At 40.2% G+C, this 15,922-nt stretch overlaps 1 protein-coding gene and 1 long non-coding RNA gene across 2 annotated transcripts in view; both read left to right on the top strand.

Moving 5' to 3' along the window:
* Nucleotides 1-15,922, top strand: part of LOC149225115 (CASP-like protein 5A1) — a 57,940-nt gene that overhangs the window by 8,739 nt on the left and 33,279 nt on the right. The window lies entirely within an intron of this gene.
* LOC149225117 (uncharacterized) lies at nt 6,951-9,916 on the top strand. Its single transcript, XR_016247635.1, has 4 exons — nt 6,951-8,814; nt 8,925-8,994; nt 9,168-9,226; nt 9,323-9,916. It is a non-coding gene; the product is annotated as an uncharacterized LOC149225117 (long non-coding RNA).

Below are 15,922 nucleotides of genomic sequence, written 5' to 3'. Positions count from 1 at the left end.
ATTCTAGCACAGGGAGGAAGAAGGCCAAGTGGGCTAAGAGGTTGACTCAGGAGTTCCAGGAACAGGTTGAAGCTCCTAGCACCATGTTCATGCAGAGCAGGCAACCACAAAGATACATAGGATATATGCCACTAATTACAAAGTTGGTGGACACTAAGCCTTCTTACAAGGAGGCAACTTCTTAGTAGGTTTGGTAGGATGCCATGGTGGAGGAATATTCCTCCATCATGAAGAACAATGTCTGGGAGATTGTTCCATGACTTGAGGGCAAACCAGTTGTTGGATCGGGATGGGTGTACGAGGTGAAGCATGGGGCAGATGGGAGTGTGGAGAAGTACAAGGCCAGGTTTGTGGCCAAGGGCTTCTCATAGATTGAGGGCATTGACTATGATGAGACCTTTGCCCCAGTAGCACGGTATTCATCCATCAAGATTATTTTGGCACTTGCAACACATATGCAGTGGAGGATCCACCATATGGACGTAAAGACAACATTCCTCAATGGAGTAGTTGAGGAGGAGATTTATATGGAGCAACCAGAGGGGTTTGAGCAGTTTAGTAGAGACACGTGTGCAAGCTGAAGAGAGCTCTTTATGGGCTCAAGCAGGCTCCGAGAGCATGGTACACTCATATTGACAACTACCTTCGAGGATTGGGCTTCACTAAGAGTGAGGCGGATGCCAACCTATACTACATCATGGTTGGAGGGCTTTTGCTCATTCTAGTGCTCTATGTTGACAAACTTATATTGACTGGAGCAGACAACTTGATCCAGGATTGCAGGGAGGACCTTGTAAGGTAGTTTGAGATGAATGATATGGGTCTTATGCACTATTTCCTTGGCTTGGAGGTTTGGCAAGATGATGGTGAGATCTTCGTGGGAAAAGGGAACATTGTAGAGATTCTCCGAAGATTTCATATGCAGGATCACAGGCCCATGGCCATGCCTCTAGTCACAAACTAGAGGAACGTGGATACTAGTAGAGCAAAGCGAGTGGATGATACAATATACAGACAGTTCATCAGGTCGTTGATGTATTTGGTCAACACATGAATTGATATTTGTTTTGCAATCAACCAACTGAGTCAGTTCATGTTGGAATCGACAAGAGTTCACTGGGTTGCTGCGAAGCATGTGTTGAAATATCCCAGAGGCACAATGGATTATGGATTGTGGTATAAACAGGTTGATGGAGTGAGACTTGAGGGCTTCACAGATGCAGATTGGGCAAGGTGCTCCATAGACAGTAAGAGTATTTCAGGTGGCGTCTTTAACATTGGGTCAACAACTATTTCTTGGTAGAATAGTAAACAAAGATCAGTTGCACTCAGTTCAGCAGAGGCCAAGTACATGGCTACTAGTTTGGTAGCATGTGAGGCTATTTGGATGTGGAAGTTGCTTGTGGGACTTTTCAGATGGAGGATGGAGCCTACCATGATACATTGTGATAATCAGAGTTGCATCAAACTCTCTGAGAACACAGTGTTTCATGATCGCTCAAAGCATATCGAGATCAGGTATCATCATTTCAAAGATTGTGTACAAAAAGGGATAGTAAAGCTACCATACATTCCAATAAAGGAGCAAACAACAAATATCTTGACCAAGGCATTGGCAAGAAGTAGTTTTGTTCATTTCAGAGATAAGTTGGGAGTTGTACAAAATCTCTTCCTCGCTAAGAGGGAGTGTTGATGATGATAGTGAGAAAGGGTTCCTTGATTTGTGCCTTAATCAAAGGGACCACAATGAGTTTCTCCTTAGCATGCTTGAGTTCCCTATAAGTTAGGACAAATTCCTATAATCTAGGATTTGTTCCTAAAAGTTAGGACGAGCTATGAAGCGGTTAACTAATGAGCAGAAGTGGAAGGTCTAGTTTATTGTTTTCTAGAGCGAGTTAAATTGGGAAAAGGACGAGTGATTGAATCTCAAGTTCTAGAATTGAGATGAGACGAGTTGCATGAGTTAGTTCAACTCAGTTAACTCATCAATCACAAAATCAATTTCCTAAAATATAATTTTCCAGATTTAGCCATTCGAATTGCTTAAAAGGAGGAGCGAAGGCACAATTGTATTCATTATTGTATGCACTAGTTTTGTTTGTGAGCTTGTGCGAGTTGATAGAGGGAGAATTCGCCTTGGGAATGCGCTAGGAAATAGGAGGAAATTCCTAGCAAATAGGAACTCCTCATGCACTAGGAAATAGGAGGCTATTTCCCAGGCACAAGGATTTAGAAGCTCATCGAGGCAAGGCAAGAAGGCATAAGGATCAGGGGTGCTGTAGATTGTTTCTAGCTTAGTTAAAGCAGGGAGATCATTGTGTTCTCTAGTGGAACAAGAGTGTTTTGTAAGAGATCTATTGCCCATTCTTCTATCAATAAAATTCTCAAGCAAGCAGAGGGTTTTCCCAGTTAGGTTCCCTAGAAAAATTGTTGTTGTTGAATTGTGCGATCGTGTATTTATTTTTGTTCCTATTCTGCTACGAAATAAGTAGAGAAGTTGTGTATCTATATGAAAAGAAACTAGTTTTCAGATAGTTCATATTAGCAGTTGCAGATTTTTGTGGATTTTCTACACACACCTAACTAGTGGCTTGAGTAGCCATGACCTAGGGGCATCTAAGCCGTCAAATTCACTTGGAGATGTATCTATATGAAAAGAAACTAGTTTTCAGATAGTTCATATTAGCAGTTGCAGATTTTTGTGGATTTTCTACACACACCTAACTAGTGGCTTGAGTAGCCATGACCTAGGGGCATCTAAGCCGTCAAATTCACTTGGAGATCGTACTTGGCCTGGGCCACACCAACCCTTAGCATGGTTGGATTTTTGCCCATGGAGTTTTGAACTGGTGACCTTTACACCACAGAGTTCCTTAACAGAACACTCTGTCACCGCTTGCTCTATGTCCCATGGGATTTAATATTTTATAGATTAAAATTATATCAATTTACATTATATTTTACATATCACATTAATAAAATTTATAATAACATTGAATACATTAATTTATATGTATAATATAAAATATAATTAACTTTATTATCTGAAATGTGTTTGAATTTATAATAACTAATGAATATCCCTGTAACCTACCCCTACAAAATTCATGTAGACTCCCGTAACTTGCCCGACGTAATTTGCATCAACTCTCTGTTGACTCGTAAGCTGCACACACATCATCATATGGCTTCATTGTTTTTGTCAATGGTGATGCCCATCACAGAGTACAAAATGCTTAAGAGCACGTCTCTTAATCAAATATTTTGCGGTGATGGATTTCTGAATTCATGCAATTGTCCTTCTGCATTGACAGTATAATACTTGTAATTGGTGGTGATCTGCGAGTTGTTCTATTAACGTCTTGAGTACCCACTGAAATTTGTGCCAAATCTGTATAAAAGATTGATCAAGATGAACCAGAGCTTTTAGATTGACTAGAATTCGAACGCCATATTTCAAATCTGGTGAACCTTGTGACTTATATCTTAGATGATCGAAAAATGTACACCTGAAGGGATTTGATTCCTCTTCATGCTGATAGATCTGGAGTTAGAATGGATCTACACTGGTTATCTTATTTGTTTTCTTTCATCTTTTTACGCATTTGTTCAATGGATTTTTGGTTCCAGTTACAATGTTCTCTTTTGGTTATGGAATATCTCATTGAACTACAAACTGAGGACTTATTGAACTACATACTGAGGTTTCTCATTGGGCCTATCTCTAACAAGTTTCTTATTTGACTAACTAACCAATGAGTTTAATCATTAACGGAGCAACACAACATTCATATATAATTGCAATCATAGAGGGAAGTCAAGACACTTCCTTCTCGACAGTTCTCAAATAATCTCTAACTTTTACACACTGCATATTTGTGGTCTGGCTCCTATCTTGATCTGCACACAATTTCTTCAACTGGACTTGTCTATAACACCTACAACTCAATACTATCTTGAATTGTCTCTTGAATTTTTCTTCCATCACCTGCATAACAAATTTGTTAGTTGTGCTGGAGTGACATCAAATTCGAATACAGACAGGTTGTGACCTTTGTTTGGCAAACTCAAATACTTCCAAGTGCCACAACAAGTCAGATCACTCTAGGCTCAACATAACTTCACTAATAGTCTACTGATGCTGAACTAAAATTTCATTCGGGGTGCCCTTGCATTTAAAAGCTTTTACAACAATTTATGCCCCATTGCATCAGCATTTCAACTGGGACATTTGACCATACATCTATACAGACTTCAAACTAAAAGTTGAGTATGTACCAGTAGAAAGTAAGATTTCCTGATCAGTTTACATCACCTTTTACAAAGTTCTCTATCTGATTGACAGGCTATATACTTTAACATTTACATTTTCAGGAGGTCTTATTCAGATGTCCAGTTATTAGTAATTACAAGATCTAGGTGCATTCTCTTTGTTTATATTGGGATCCTGTGAGTCCTCACTCTTTTCTTCAGATATTTGGATCGGAGATGCCTGGCTTTCTTTAAATGGGAGGAGAATTACACAGGAGACAGCTCCTTTGCAGCGCTCCCAGAGCTGATCCTATCTGGTGGATAAATTCCTGTTGTCAAAGTGTCCAGTTGCAACAAGAGGTGCACTGAGGCCCTATACATACTTTTCACCATTTAGTTTGAGCAGGCATCTCATGGCTGTCATGTGGGATCACAAGGGTGTTGCAGAGTACACACTCTAATCAGGCTTGGGGTAGTCAATTTGTCACTGTCATGCAGTCCTCTATCACCAGCTTTTTCCCAGTGGTCTAGAGTATTAGAGGAGTTTCATCAGACCATACCAGACTTCCTTCCAGGTTGGCCCAGCTATCCCCTCAGCCCCAGCAGTGTGTTGCCTCAAAATCTAGCAGGCCTTGTGCGATACCTTGGAAGGCAATGGCTAGACCCTAATGCAACAACTAGGTGGGTTGCTGCTGTCACCTCAGCAATCTCCTGCTCTTTAGTGGAATTTCACCACATGGGAGGCTTCTCAATTTTCACAGAAAGGATATTCTAAGTCCATTGGCTCGAGGTGATATGTATGACAGGCTAAGTAAGGTACTTCTTAAATGGAAAGGCACATTTTTTTAATGTAAAGGAACAATGTACCACAACTAAGCCTCAAAAGATGCTTGATAACCTAGGGTTTCAAGGTCTATCTCAATGAAGGAGTATCTTGGCATGCAAGCATAAAGAAAAGGTTTGCATAATGATGGAATCAACAAAAAGAGATGGCAAACCTTACAGATAAGCCCTAAGTTGAAGCCTTGTTTAGGATTAGCGATTAATAGGGCAAATTTCACCATGAAAAGAGCTAAATTTTGAGTTTATAAGGTCAATCAAGATGAGATCAAGCCAAAGAAGCTCCAATGTCTTTCTTCAATAAGCCCTAGTTGAGTTCTTCTCTTGCCCTAGCCCTAGTGGCTTGTCTTGTAGAGCTTAGGAAAATAGAAAAGTGAGAAAAGATAAAAAAATTGGTAAATTTTGACCACCACAAGGATCCCAGTCCCTTTCCCTACTTGGGCGATAGAGTCTTTAGGGCTAAGTCTAAGAGATATCAAATCTATGTATGGAGTAAGGGGGAAAGCCCTAGTTTTTACTTGCAAAACCCTAACTATCTTTTATAAGGGGAGAAATTAACTAGAAGAAAGCTTTCTAGGAGGTCTTATAGGGAATTCAAGGAAAATAGATTTAACATGCAATAATTAACCAATGTTTTCCAACAAAAATATGCATTTAGACAAGGTACAATAGAAAAACCCTAGCAAACATTGATTACATGTAAAGCCATTAAAAATCTGCAATATATACACAAGTTTTCCAAGAAATTGCCTTCTTCCAATTCCAAAAGTACATCTCCAATACGTACGCTAGTCTCCAATAGCAGTAGCTCCAAAAAGATCACATCTCCACAAGTATTGAGTAGCAAAGGGTTAAGTCAATCTGTCTCTAAAGAGGTCGAAATCCGCAAGTGCTGATGAACAATAACAATGGAGTGATCCTCCTTTTATAGGAGGTCCATCCCATCCAATTTATCCAATTGAAAGCCCTATAACAAGTTTGATTTTGTGTAGATATAAATTAAATGGGTTACAACCCAACCCAATAGCTCAACCAAAGAAAATATGCCACTATTTGCCCACACGTGTGAGCTGAAGTGCCTTTCTAAGCATGGCGTCATGCTCTTTTAGGGCTAATAAGGCTTCAAAATTGCAATACAAGGGCTAGATGCATCACCAATTATCATGATCAACCATAATTTGAGGAAGGGTCCTCAGATCAATACTCAAAACATCTCCATGTGTCCAAAGGTGAGCTTTGGGTGCCATCTAGACAACATAGTGTACTCTCTCTCCAGCCCATACAAGCCCTCCTTATTCATCTCGAGGAGGATCATCATCATTTGCGTTGTGGATCAAGGCATGCCTATCAAGTAGTGTCAAGGCCGGAGAGGTGAGAACTCGGAGGTCGATTCTTCAATTCATAGGTGTTAGTGACAATAGGTGGCAACAAAGGGGAATGGATTTGAGGCCAAGTGCCATGTCTAGGGGACGAGCCATGAAGGTCCACATCTTGAGTGTATAGATGTAATGGAGGGAGCAATCGTGGATGCATGAGTTACCTCTTTCTTCAACTGCTTTTTCCATCCCTCTTGTGTGCCTTTTACTTCTTTTTGATAATGTTTTTAAATGGAGCATAGCTTAAGGTTCCAAGCTTGCTTTTTATGATATAGCGTTTATTTACCCCTTTAAGATGAGTGGGTTTCTCACTCATCAGGATTGGGACATGCAAGGGTTTCTTATGATGAGATGAAGCATCTAGTGTTCAAGAACTGGGTGATGGCTAACGAGGGGGGTAGAAGTTAGAACTCATGTCAGGATTTTTCCCACGTGCTAATTATGTCTCAAACATCGTTTGCATTTTAACTTTTCTTTTTCTTTTGTTGTGGCCATATTATGCTTTTATCATTCTTATAGCTGCATCAACCTCCAAGGCAAAGTTTTCCAGTTTTATTCAAGAATGTGTATGTATGAGTGCCAAATCCCAATTAGCCAATGATAGTTAACCTGAAGGATGGATGTGATATCAAGGGAATGATGAAAGATGTCAAGTATGAAATAGTTATGGATGCGCTATTTCAATCCAAGTTTCCCAAGTAGTGTCCTACCTACAACGTTAAGGCCTTAGAGGAGGTCCCTTTAGACTAGGGCTAAAGACTACCCCCCTTGGTAAGTGAGAGAACAAGTTTACAGTCAAAATCAATCAATCATTCAAATCATTCAAATCATCCCTTCATTCATGTTAGAATGCCCAAAACACTAAGTAAAAGCATTTGATTGCAAAATGGTTAAAGTACTTGCTGAGTGGTAGTCCACCTTTATTCAGGAGGAATGCCGGATGGTGAGAATTGTATGATCCGTACAAATGGTGGATGAATGTGGCATAGCATCATCACTGAGCATTGTGTAGGGCTACTGGCTGGCTGGCTGTCCAAGATAGGAGAAAAGTTTTCTCCTATAGTGTTAGCCATTTTGGTGGGTAGCAGAGTGCACCAGCCACTCACACTTTGTATTAATGGATAGTTACTTCCTTTTTCTTTTAGTGTTGCTATTATGTTGTCCTTTCTCTTATTCTGTTAGCTTTTAGCTTCTAGTTCTAGGATTTGTTTTTGCACTCCCATTGCTTATCATTACTGAGTCCCATTGACCTACATTCTTTTGTCATTTGTAGACATTAATAATATTTGCTTATCTGGTCTTATCTCTCTAATAGAGTGTCTTTATTTTCTGATATTTTATTTTTCTTATTTCACTTTAACAGTCACTTGTATATTCATTTTTTTTTATCTTCTAGCTTGCATGAGGCTTTGTGCACTCCGACAGCATGTTATAATTGACTGTACTCTTGAGTCCCTTGGACCTACTCTTTTTGTCTTGTGGACATTGATCAAATTATTATCTTATCTGTAAGACTTTAACTCAAATTTGCTTTCATTTCGACCCGAGTTTGGCAGTGATTTACTCAATCTACAAATTTGATTAGCAAGTGTTAAGCTCACACATAGATTACAAATTGATTTGTGAGTGTATGAAAATATTGCATTTCACCTAGGACACTTCCCTGCAATTATCTTTCAATATCTGTAACCCCTCTTCAATACATTATATTTATGACAGAACTATTCCCCCTTTCATGAGCTTCGTAAACTTTATCTTTTGTTTTAATGAGATCATTGCGCAATTCACAATTCATCCAACTAGCTGCATTAAAAGCTTGGTTACCTCCACCACATTCTTTTGTTCTCTGCAATTTATTTTTCCCTTCTGTTTCTTTTCCTTGTCATTTTCTCCAAGTTACTTGCACACACAGAATAGACAATATGGATTAGTCACTCTTACACAATTAAAAACACCCAAATCTGCAAATATATGTGTCCTGAATATTATTTCAATTTTGGCGTTAGTCAATCACAAACACCTATATGTTTATTCTTTTCAGAGTATCGCACTAGATTTATTTATGGCCATAGGCAAGCCCATTGTAAAGGAACCCACCTATAACTGCATACTTGACGGTGTGTGTGTATTTCCCCAAGTAATGCATTTCCTGAGGGAACCCATTGTGTACTTCCCCAGATACTGAGGATAGTACCCAGGGTACACCAGATTCTTCACAGCTCAAGGCCAGGTCAACAATCAAGAATTGGCTAACAGAGAGAGCAAGCATGCCACCAAGTGGGATTTGAACTCGCGCAGGGGAGGATAACAACTTTTCTCTCAGCCACTTGAGTTATATCACTTGATGGTACGTATATTCATGCACATGCATATAATCTCTCTACAATCCCGTGAATAAAATATGCTCTAGAAATCACCCATCTACAACTGAACCATGACAACGATTTATCTGAACAGTGGTGCTACTGAATGAAATTTTCCAAAGCAGCAGCTTTTCAAAATTTTCTCAAAAGGAACATGTTTTCAGGTTTGTTTCACAGGCAATTTATCTGATTCTTCATATTCACAGGTTTTGTAATACTTTTCTGTGTAGCCTTCTTTATTTTTCTCATCATCAAGATAACTTTAATCAGAACAAGATTTTTTTTTCACTCCATTGATCCATCAGTTCATTCTCACAATACTTGCAATTGTGATCAGAATCAAATTCAGAAATTTGCAAATGTGAAAATTTCCTAGCACAGACAAACATGCTACAGGTACATTTCTTTGAGAGTGACATCATATTTTAGACACCAAAGTTTTATTGTAATCTGAATAGTAAAGTACACAGGTCATATTTCTATGCATGCCAGTGAAACATTGCCAAAGAAACTTCGTCAAACAGCACTGGGACTGGATGATAGATTCTCCAGCAGCAAATTTTCCAAGATCATCGTCAAATTACATTCTAGTCATTATGATATCACGGCTTCAGATGCTTCAGATGACCTTGTTTAAACTCATGGTGTGTATTCAACAATATCTGATTTAAACAATTATTGAATTTATGCCAATTTAGTGCACACGATGCACAGAAATATGAGAAAGAATAATATGTATTATATTAAAATGGCATACAATTTCCTTGCATCTAAATCCATAAACACAGTACATAAATAGGAGTTCCAGTGGTGGCTCACCTTTCAAACCTCCATACTCTTACCTCTTCCACTTCTCTATGTGACTCATCCTTTTTCTCCTAATTTCTTGTCCATTCTCTTCGATGTATTTACAAGCATGTGACATCACATATTCCAATAACACTAAGGTTTGCCTTGTCAAATTAAGTCCTGCATCACACTTCTGTACTTAAGTTGGCCCAACATTCTTTTATGAGAATGATGGCTGCCTTTTAAGTTTTAACATATTAAAGGAGCATAATCAGATGCTAGTTGTGCCAGCTACAGGAGCTGGAGACTGAGATGCACCTCATTTTTCGGTGCCCCGTATACTATGATATCAGAGGACGATATCATTGCCTATATAGAGAGTTTGGAGGATCCCTCTCTACCTTCTTCTGGTATCTTGACCAAAGATGCCTAGCCCTCTTCATCAGGGAGATATTTAGACACAGATCTCAAATCTCACATACCCTGCCTTACTCGGGGATGATTCAGACGATCACATCATACTTACAGGTTGACCCGGATGATCAGAACAAGTGACGAACTGAGTTCTAGGGTATTCTAGATAGTAGAGTAGGGAGACCTCGGGTCTCCCCCCAGCCCCCCCTTTCGTCAGTCAACTGGTACCCCAAGACCGTTGAGGAGGTACTGAACAGCACATCAGTTCACTCCTAGAGCGTCAGAGGGTTTAGTACCAGACGGTTCCCAAATAGACCCCCTCCCGCTGCCCCCTCCTGGCGGGTTCCTTCCCAGTCTCGGTGGAGCAGCCAGAGACTTATCCAAAGCTTGTTTCCTTTGGTCTCAGATGTTAGGAGTATCCCTCGCTCCTACATCCTGCCTAGGATCATGCAGCCAGACTCCTTGTTGGATCCACAAGACTCTGATAGCGAGCCAGTGCCACTGTTGCCCCCTTTGCTGTCGGCTATCAGACTCTGGCATTCTTGACATCACCGACCCCAGCCATGGACTTATTTACTTATACCCCTTCTACATGATCTGATTATATCCATGTTTATGAGGCTATCCTATTATTGTATCATTTTTTACTTCATTTCATTTTATCCTAGATTTAGCATTGGCATTTTCTAGGAGTTGTGTTTGCACTCCTACATTGTGCTTGTACTGGTTGTATCTTTCAGTCCCATTGACCTATTTATGGTTATTTGGTGGACATTAATAAAATTATCTTATCTTTATCTTTATCTCATTCAGAAGCTATTTCTTTAAAAGGAGGACATGTATCAACAGTTTATCCAGGTTACATGGATCTCTCTCCCCAAGCCTTTTGGACCTGAGATTGCCTTCTACTCAGCATTTTTTACCAATAATATGCATAGAGGCGCCCCCACGCCCCTGGTACATATTTTTTGTGGAAACATGACCTGGGATGTTGGGGACATCCTAGAAGTACTTGGTATGCCATGTATGTTAGGGGATGCAGTTGTGTACACTTGTGTCCCATTGTTTTAAATGCCCTGCAAATGGGGTTGTCTAGAAGTACTCTGTTGGTTGGTGTACTTCTGGACATCCCCACTGTGGGTGCATCATTTAACTGTATTAGAAAAAAAAGCTACAAAAATGTTTAAATTTAATTTTCCCTACTTATATCTATAGTGGGTCCACCCAGTGCCTTTGCACAGTATTAACCCTGACAAGTCCCAAATGAAAATGAACATCATTTTGAAGATTGATTGCTGGTGTTAAGCAGTGGCTGGAAAGATGGTAATTGAAACTCCATAACAGCAGAATTTTTTTGGCATATTTTCTCTGGATGTGGCATTGAACATGTTTTTTTGGTAAGATAGTTGAAAATGCAGATATGCAATGCTTTCCAGACTCGTTCTGGGATCCCACTGGATCTTGATGACAGGAGCTTTGGGTTTCAGAGTATTTGACACTACATCATTCAATATATAGGTCCATGCAATAGTGTCATTCCTTTGCTCTTAATGAAGCTTAAGATAACCATCTTCACTATGTTGTCTACATCTTTCCTGCCACTTTTCGCCGTCTTCTTTTTCACCATGCTGGTGCATCCATTTACTGCAGTAAGGGCTTCTTCCTATGATCTTGTCTCTCCTTCCCTTTGAGCCTTTTCCTGTATCTTCGATTGGTTCTCCCTAGTCCTTTCCTGCTTCCATTTTCACTGGCTTGATGCTTTCGTTTTTCCCTTGTTCATTGGTTGCAAGAGGATTTGTCCATGCAGCTACGGGTGTGAGTATTCTTGTGCTCTCTTCATCTTGTTGCACTTTGACATGATCAATGTTAAGTTCTTCCTATTTCTGTATGGCTGTTCATATGTCATCTATAGAATGGATTGGGTTTGAGAGCAAGTCTGCCTATATGTTTCCATTAGTCTCTCTTTCTCGCCTGACATTCAGGAATCAGAATCATATCCCTGACATTCAGAATCATATCCTTCACTGCTCAGTCTACTTGTTGCAGCTCAAAGATTGTGTCTGTTGACCACCTCCATCCTAGCACTTTCTCCATTTTGAATTTTGTTTATCTGCATTGAGAATTTGTCAACTAAGTCTGCAGTAGCTAATTCCTGTACTTCACTTTCCCATGAGTAGCAGTTGTGGTCAATATTTCATCCTCTTTGCCCAATGCCATATCAGCCTTAGTGTTGGCTAGGGCATCTGCCACAACATTGCCTGATCTCCTTATGTGCTGGAAATAGATTTTCTTGAAGAGTTTAAACACGGTTTCAATCTCGATCAAGGGAGTGAGCAGCCTTCAGTGGGTGCCTGTGAAAGCCATTGGGCTGAATGACTTTTATCTTTTCCACCTTTCCAATGATAAGTGTGGATTCTCCTTCCACCTCAATATTCTCCAGACCTGCTTTTTGTGCTAATACAATCCCTTTCACTGCCAGGGACTCTGTTTTATTATTTGTATTCTCCTATGTTCTGAGCAAAGAAAGCTATAATCCAACCTTGAAAATCTCTTAGGATTCCTTCTGTCCCTCATCTTCCTTGGTTACACCAGGAGGTGCCTTCAAAGTTTAATTCAACATAAGCCCTTGGATGGTTTATTCCAAGTAATGACAGACTTCTTGCTCCCAGAGTTCTGTAAATCTCTTCTTTGCAGTTTTCCAGGGTTTACTCCCCAAGCTAGTATTTTTTCCCCATCTAACTCTGATGTCAGGTTTTACTCTCTCCAAGATTTAGATTCAACGGTTTCTTCTACATTTTTGTCACATTTCCTCGGTACCTGACATCAGCTCTTCTTCTCGTTTCAGAAAATTCTCTGGTTTCTTTCTAGTCATATATTCTAAATCAGCAGTCACAGGATTATCTGCCACAATTGTTTTGTAGTCAGTCTGGTTTGTGCCAATCTCTCAGAAGGTTTTGCAGGTCTTTTGATTGATCCTCAGACCTCATTCTGTGTGACTGTTTCCCATAAATTTCTTGCAGTCTCACATTGCATGAATATGTGCTCATTTATTTCCATTTTATACACTCCACATTGGCATGATCCCTGACTGCCTTGTTTTTGGAGTTCATCCCAGGTAAGAATTTTCCTTTTCTCATTTGGGCATGGGACTGCTGCAAGTTTTGACCATGGGTCTGGATTCTAGGCTTTTCACCATAAATTGACTTCTGTTCCTGCTAGGGGACATGTATAAGAGTTGAATCTAGCAACTCCTTGTCCATGAAGAAGGTCAACAGAACTGTTTCCCAGACATGTCGAGCAGTCACCATTCTAGACAAAGTAAATTGGGTGGCTTACACAATACAATTGCCACCAGGTATCAAAACGCATCTACGAATGAAATCAACTCATTGGGATCAAAGTGAATGGGTGCAGCTGGGCTAGTGTTATTGCTGGCTGCTCTCGACCCTGTGCCTCTCACATCTTGCAAAACAATAGGAAGAAGGGGGGCTGTGCTGCGTCCCATCCTGCTTCTGGATTTGGGTCTCCTGCCAAGTTCAATGAGGATCAAGCAGGCCAAGTTTGCCCTCCTTCTGTCCCTGGTCAAGCCTCCTTTTTCTTTGTGTGGCAGGTGATAGCTTGCTGCAAGCTTGGATGGGAGGGTGCTGCCATCTCCTCTGGGGCCTTCTTCTGCCGCATCAGACAGCCAGGCATCAGTGGCTGCTCCGAAGCAACAACCCAAGGTTGCACCCTCTCCTGCTGGGGTGCCGATGTCTGCAAACAACAGAATCTTGCACTCTCCCTTAAGGATACCCTACTCAATGGTAGCTTTGATTTTGGCACCGGGACACCAAGGTATTCTTCTTCAACATTATATGTGGATAAGCTGACCTGTTACACGTTTGGTGTATTCCGTTGAACAAGAGATTATCTTAAGGCCCATGAGGTGATCTACTGATTTAATGATCTATGGCCTGTGTTGAAACAACTACAAACTTGGATTCAGGCATCTTGGGGGTCATTTTTCACAAAAGTTTTGTTCATTTGCCCTGCCACTAAGGGTTTGTTCTTCCTTGCTTGTGATGATGATGATGACCGGTTCGAGGTGATGATGCACGGCCTCTGCTTTATGGGGAGTGCACACTGCAGACCTCTCCATGAAACCATGGCACCCAGACTTTCACCCTACAATCAAAATCTAAACCATGGTGCTACTTTTGGTTAGATGGTTGAGCATTCCACTGGAATTTTGGAAATCCTGGACTTTCGTAACTGTTGGGGATAGCTTGGGAGTCTAAGTTTGTCTTAGCAAAGCTATGGTACATAACTATTCTATATTTGCTAGCTGGTGCATTTATGTAGAGCTGGGCAGGGAACTGCAATATCAGGTAATCTTAAGATATGATGAGTGAAATTGGACCTAGGTTGTGGATTACAAACATATATCTTTCCATTGCAGGGTTTGCTCTGATCATGTGAATTTAGTGGTTTCTGCCCAAGGGCAAAGGGTCCTAAACAGTCCATCAGCAGAGATAGGGTTCTTTGCTCCTTGGTGGAAGAATTTGGAAGGCATGCACAACAGTGCAGTGCCCCCCCTCTTCCCCTTTTGACCCCTTGCTGCTACTCCATCTGGCACCTTGCAGCAATGTTATTGAAACCAGTGGAACTGGCTGGTCCAACCGGTTTGGAGGCAAAACGACTTCAACCGGTCGCTTTGAACCATTTTAGGACTATTTGATATGAATCAGCCTTTTTCTCCAAACCGGCCGGTTCTATACGGAGTAACTAAGGACCCACAGAACTCATTTTTTTTTAAAATCAATTTTTTTGGAGTGGGTTACCTTTAAATCAACCCTAGGCCCCCCTAAAAGCTTATTTAAAGAGACACCCCCCCCTCGGTTTCACTTACATTATTCATTTGAGCTTCTTGAAATTCTTGAGCTGACTTTTTTGAGTAGTTCTGGAGAGATGTTTGTAGGGCTGTTTTGAAGTTATTGGGAAAATTTGGAGTGCTGGCTGAAGAGTTGAGTTGGAGAGTTGAAAATTTGGAACTGCTTCAAGGAATATATATATATATATATATATATATATTTTTTTTTTTTTCCAATGATCTTGGGCTGTTTTTGGAGGTGATTGAAGGGTTCATTTCCAGATTCTTTAAGAGCTGTTAGAGAGTTGCTTTTTTCGCTGTTTGGAGCTATTCTTATTCTCAATATTTGGAAAGCTTGTGGTATGTCAAGGTTGCTCTTCTTCTCTTTTTTCTCTTCAAAATTGCTGTTTTTCCCTAGTAATTAAGAATTCCTAGGGTGTTACTTGCAGATTTTTACATGTAAAGATTGCCTTAAAAACAAAAGGGAAGGGATCCAACATGGATTCATTTCCATTTGGGTGAAGAGAGCATAAATATTAAAAATATGGAACTATTGTGGAAAGAGAGTTAAAAGTGGTGGGGGTATCTATAGGATTAAAGAACAATTAGCACATGAAAGATACCAAGTAGAACCTTGTTGCATTGTCTCTCGAGCTAGAAAGGGAGATGCAAGGTCTGCATGAAGCCTACCAAGCAAAGAATGGCAATACCAAGAAGGTTAAAAAAATAGGGAAAAGTTAAAAAGATGATGCTTACAATGACCTTGAGCTGGAAGAGCATATGCCTAGTTTTGAAGGATCCTCCAATTTCCTTATTAGAATTGAAGATGAACATGTTTCTGGCCCTAGTTCTTCGAGTTTAAAGAGGGCACATAAAGGGTTTGACTTTCTCTTCAACCCACACTTTGATGCTATATAGAAGATAGAGGAGGAGGATTCTTGGAAATGCATTTCTAGATGGTGGTATGATGTAGACATACCTTCCAATGCCACTAATTATGCATATTGTCAATCTATGATTGATACTATAGCTTCATGTGG

Source organism: Pinus tabuliformis, chromosome J (assembly GCF_031772625.1).
Source record: "Pinus tabuliformis cultivar Carrire ecotype Pingquan chromosome J, CPIR1, whole genome shotgun sequence".
NCBI classification, from domain to species: domain Eukaryota; kingdom Viridiplantae; phylum Streptophyta; class Pinopsida; order Pinales; family Pinaceae; genus Pinus; species Pinus tabuliformis.
This window is presented reverse-complemented; position numbering and strand designations above follow the sequence as displayed.